Genomic DNA, 6,040 nt, shown 5'->3' with positions numbered 1-6,040 from the left:
ACGGCCGGAGGCGCCGAGCCATGAGAACAAGTCCGTAAACCAACTTCTCCAGGGCTGTGTACCGAGACTCAACCCCCTTCAATAGATGACTGAAAAAATACACTGGCCGTTGTACATTTTCCTGCTCTTTAACTAACACGGCCCCCACGGCCTCAGGAGTGGCTGATAAATAAACCCAAAGGGGCTCTCCAACAACAGGTTTGAACAGCGATGGTAAAGATTTCAGGTATTGCTTTAGCTCCTCAAAGGTCTGCGTGCACTCTTCCGTCCACTGAAACTTAGCTGCTTTCCTAAGCACTTTGAAGAAGGGCGCGGCTCGATCTGCAGATCTGGAAATGAATCTGGACAGCGCTGTTATCCTGCCTACTAACTTCTGCGTTTCCTTCAGATTCTGAGGGATCTGCATGTTTCGAAGCGCTTGAATCTTCTCAGGATTGGCTTCTATCCCTCGTTCAGTCACCAGATATCCCAGAAACTTCCCTCCTTTGGCCCCAAACAGACATTTCAGAGGATTCAGCTTTACACCATATTGTCTCAGAGTCCCGCAGGTTTCTTTTACATCTTTTATTAGATTGGACGCTAGGGGGGACTTGATCAAGATGTCATCAACATAGACTTCGACGTTCCGTCCGATCTGCCCCCGGAAGATTTTGTCCATCATCCTTTGGTAGGTGGCTCCAGCATTCCTGAGTCCAAACGGCATGACAGTATAGCAGAAAGTACCATCAGCCGTTATGAAACTAACCTTCTCCTGATCCTCCTTAGCCAGGGTATCTGATGGTATCCCTGGTAAGCATCCATCATGCATATCCTCTCACAGCCAGCAGTTGAATCCACCATCTGATCGATCCGAGGGAGAGGATAACAGTCTTTGGGGGTGGCTTTGTTGAGATTGCGGAAGTCTATGCAAACCCTCCACTTGTTGTTAGACTTCTTTACCAATACGACATTAGATAGCCAGGACGGGAATTGTACCTCCCGAACATGTCCTGCTTTCTTGAGCTGATCCACTTCGGCTCGGATAATTTTATTCTGGTCAGCAGAGAAATTTTTCTTCTTCTGCTTGACTGGCTTGGCTTCAGGTATTAAATGTAGCTTGTGCTCAGCTATCTCTGATTTGACTCCAGGTAATTCTTCCGGGGACCAAGCAAAAACATCTTTATTACGGGTCAGACACCGTATCAGCTCAAACTTAAGCTCCGAGGGTAAGTTGCTAGCAATGCGAGTGATGCTCTCCGCTCTGTCAGGATGCAACTGAACCTCTTCCCAAGAGATAGGCTCATCTGCAACAGGTAAAGGTTCTTCTTGAATAGCGTGCACACCACCATCATGGATCCTTCGGCTCTTGCGCGCCTCTACCCGAACCATGTCGATGTAGCAGCTACGGGATACCTTCTGCTCTCCCCTGACTTCCCCGATCCGCTCACCGACTGGGAACTTAATCTTCTGATGAAAGGTAGAAACGGCAGCCCTGAACTTGTGCAAAGCTGGCCTTCCCAGGATGACATTGTAGGAAGAAGGAGAGTCCACCACTATAAATGTGCTCCTCCTAGTGCGCACCAGTGGCTCAGTGCCCATGGATATGGCCAGCTTAATCTGACCCATTGGCTTGACCTCGTTGCCCGTAAACCCATATAGAGAAGTGGTTACGGGCTGAAGCTCAGCGGCATCGATTTGCATCTCCTCGAACGCAGCTCTGAATAAAATATTAACCGAGCTTCCGGTATCTACGAAGACCCGAGCCACTCGGCTGTTAGCGATAACGGCCTTGATAATGAGAGCGTCGTCGTGGGGTAATTCCAGACCCTCCAAATCTTGTGGGCCAAAGCTGATAACAGGGCCAGACGCCTGCTCGTGGCTGCACCCAACAGCCCCCACATATAACCGCCGACCATGTGACTTACGGGCTCGGCCAGAGTCCCCATCAGTGGGCCCTCCCGAAATCATGTCGATCTCTCGTACAGCAGTGTTGCCCCTGTTTTCCATCTCCCCGGCATCTCTTTGGTCCCCCGCGGGACCAGCCTGATTAGAAGGGCCTGCCAGGTCGGGCCGAGCATGTCCGGCCGCGGTCCGCTCTTCTTCCATTCTCTGTATTTGGGGTGCCAACTCCAGGGGAGGCAAGCCCTGCTCGGCAGCTCGTCTAGAGTCACGGGCGAATTGGAAGCAATTACTGATATCATGCGTCCTGGACCGATGATATGTGCAATATCGTGCTCCTCTTGGTCCAGGTCTAGGCGCGTGTATGGCAGCAACTCGAGGAGCTGGTCTGACTCCTTGGGCGGGCTGAAGGACAGGCCTGGGTTGAACGCGTTGAAGAGGTTGAGCTGGCTGTGGTGCCCTCCTTTCAGGTCGATTGCCAGGAGCCACTGTCTTTTCGGCCTTCCTCCTAGCCGCCTGAGCCTCCTCCACTTTGATGTAGCAGGAAGCTTTCTCCACCATATCATCAAAATTTCGGGCAGGGTTTTTGATAAGGTCCCTGAAGAATTCCCCTTCCAGCAGTCCGTGGGAGAAGGCGCTCATCAGTATTTCCGAGGTGGCAGAAGAGACATCATTGACTACCTGGCTGAACCGATTGATATAGCTTCTCAGGGGCTCGGTCGGACCCTGTTTCAGAGCGAAAAGATAGTGGTCGGTCTTTTGATACTTACGACTACTGTCGAAATGACGCAAGAAGGCCGTTTTGAAATCCAAAAAGTGATTGATGGATCCTGGGGGTAACCCATCAAACCACTTCTGCGCCGAACCCGACAAGGTATGCAGAAATACTCGACATTTGACAGCATCGCTATATTGATACAACATGGTCGGGTTTTTGAATTTTCGCAAATGCTCTTCTGGATCTTTGCTTCCATTGTATTCTCCTATGTTTGGAGCGTGATACCCCCTCGGTAGATTTTCCCTCAATATCTGAACCGAGAAGGGTACCTTGTCATCCGGGTCTTCGGACAGATCTTTGGCAGAGATAATAGCTTTTCCCTTTCTTGAATCCCGAGGCGGATGTAGAGAGCTTTCCGCCACCGACGCCTGCGGATCTTCTTTCTTCGGACTATGCTCGCGAGTCCCAGGTTTATGATAGTTGCGGCGAGACTCTCGGAATAAAGTACGAGGAAGTTCTTCTGGCTGCTTCCTTTTCGAGCCCCTGTCGGAGACAGGAGCTGGCTCTTTGGACGTTTCAGGCGCTAGGCGAGGTCGTGAAACTGTTCCCTGCTTCTCAGAGGCGACTCGCCTTTTGACCTCCTTGAAGAGTTCGTACTCCCCAGCGGTCATGGTAACATTAATCCTTCGGCTGGAACTTCGACCAGAGTCCTCCATCTTCACGCTTCGGATCAGGCTCCTGTGTTTTCCACAAACGGCGCCAAATTTGATCCGGTCCGAAAGCTGAGTCGGACGAAGGCTGGTCGCGGTGGCCTGGTTGTTGACGGAAAGTCGTGGGTGATCCGGCTCCCACGGGCGGCTGACGATGGCTCCTGCACACACTCAGACGATCCCCCTCCTCACGTTAGAGACCAGAACCCAGGGAAAAAGTCCCCGGGTCAGGCCCTCCGACGCTCAAGTCAGGTACTTTTTCCCCAGAAAACGCAGAGAGAAAAAATGACTGAAAGTGAAAAGTTGTGAAAAAAAGTGATGAAAGAGCGTACCCGCGTACGAGGAATCCTCCCCTTTTTATGTGCCAGCTAGGGCTTCTAGAACCTACAAGCATCTCAGAAAGCGTTAGACGCTAGGCTTTGTCATGTAGTGAATGACACCTGTCTGGTTACTATTGGTTATGAAGGCATCTTCTCGTTTAGGAACCTCCGCCTTTGCGCAGGGGCTTTGTCATGTAGTGAAGGACACCTGTCTGGTTACTATTGGTTATGAAGGCATCTTCTCGTTTAGGAACCTTCGCCTTTGCGTATATCCCCTGGTGTGTGATGATTACCCCCTCACATCCTCCTGTCAGACCTGCTCCTCAGCTTTTAAGCGCAGCCTGTAGTCGAGTTGTCTCTGAATAGCTCCGCCGATCTCGACCTGCACCGTGTGACTTATGCTCCGGGCCTTCAAACGTAGGCCTGTAGATTGAGCTGTCTCTGAACAGCTCTGCCGATCCCGACCTGTACCGTGTGACTTATGTTCCGGGCCTTCAAACACGGGCCTGTAGATCGAGCTGTCTCTGAACAGCTCTACCGATCCCGACCTGTACCGTGTGACTTATGTTTCGGGCCTTCAAACGCGGGCCTGTAGATCGAGCTGTCTCTGAACAGCTCTGCCGATCCCGACCTGCACGGTGTGACTTATGCTCCGGGCCTTCAAACGAAGGCCTGTAGATCGAGCTGTCTCTGAACAGATCTGCCGATCCCGACCTGTACCGTGTGACTTATGTTCCGGGCCTTCAAATGCGGGCCTGTAGATCAAGCTGTCTCTGAACAGCTCTGCCGATCCCGACCTGTACCGTGTGACTTATGTTCCGGGCCTTCAAACGCGGGCCTGTAGATCGAGCTATCTCTGAACAGCTCTGCCGATCCCGACCTGAACCGTGTGACTTATGCTCCGGGCCTTCAAATGCGGGCCTGTAGATCGAGCTGTCTCTGAACAGCTCTGTCGATCCTGACCTGTATCGTGTGACTTATGCTCCGGGCCTTCAAACGCAGGCCTGTAGATCGAGCTGTCTCTGAACAGCTCTGCCGATCCCGACCTGTACCGTGTGACTTATGTTCCGGGCCTTCAAACGCAGGCCTGTAGATCGAGCTGTCTCTGAACAGCTCTGCCGATCCCGACCTGTACCGTGTGACTTATGCTCCGGGCCTTCAAACGCAGGCCTGTAGATCGAGCTGTCTCTGAACAGCTCTGCCGATCTCGACCTGCACCCTATGTTCCGCATGTCATTGCCCTTTGTCACTTGACTACTTTGCCCCCTTGATCGACAGGTCTACCCGAACTCTGACTGCCATAGATGCTTGACTTTGATTGCCACGCCATCTTGACTACTGACTGCCAAGTCACCTTGACTTATGGCCACAACATAGCCTTGATCCTTTCCTCATGGGCCCCCTCTATTGCGCGCCGTATCAACGACCATTATTGGAGGAAAATTTAAATGTCACAATGGACTCCGTTACACGATAAGAACAATAAAAGGAGGGTGATAATCAAGAGATAGAGTATGCTAATCTCATACAATCATGTCTTTTATTCTATTAAAATGTTCTCTAGTGTCTAACGTAAGCATGAGAGGAATTACGTTGGGACTAAACCGACGCCTCTAATTACGTGTTAACTCGTGCTCTACCATTCCATTTGGTTCAAACAATGATCTTTTTGTTGGAACCCCAAGGTTGTTTTGGTGTGATCAACAAGTTAAGTTAGGTCCTGTGTATTTAACCTTGTGTTTAAGTGTGCAGGAGCTTAGGAACACAGGTAGTCGAGCGGAAGACGCAACTAGCAAGAAGGACGACACGCTGTGCGTCCGAGGGACGAGACGCTGCGGAAGAGTACACCGGCGGACGAGAAGGAAGCGCGCGGTGGTTCCGAGGGACGAAAGCCGGAGCGGAAGATTGCTCGGGGAGCAAGAGACGCAGCTAGCGAGAAGGTCGACGACTGAGGGACGAAGACTGCGGATGAGTACGCTGGCGAACGAGAAGGAAACACGCGGCAATTCCGAGGGACGAGAAGCCGGAGGGAAGCACGCTCGAGAAGACCGGAAGTTGGGTTCGGGTGAGCCCTTTTCCGGATGGCAGAGATCACCCAAGCAAGCGGATCCGGAGTAGAAGACCCGGACCGAGCCGAACCAAACCGGAGCAGTGGTCCCCGGATGAAAAAGTCAACGTTGGTTGACTTTGGGCTCCGGGGCGCCCGGAACAGTCCGGGGCACCCGGAGCAGCCCGGGGCACCCGGAACCCTTCCGGGCGTCCGGACCCAGTATTTTGACCAGATCGAGTTTTGACTCAATCTGAACGTTGGGGGATAAAATTTATCCCCCCCAGGGCGCCCGGAACCCTTCCAGGCGCCCCGACCAAGGTTATAAATATAGCCTTGGTCCAGAAGCTTTTCATCAACTCAGTAA

Source organism: Zingiber officinale, chromosome 3B, assembly GCF_018446385.1.
Source record: "Zingiber officinale cultivar Zhangliang chromosome 3B, Zo_v1.1, whole genome shotgun sequence".
NCBI lineage: Eukaryota > Viridiplantae > Streptophyta > Magnoliopsida > Zingiberales > Zingiberaceae > Zingiber > Zingiber officinale.
Note: the sequence above shows the minus strand (reverse complement) of the source record.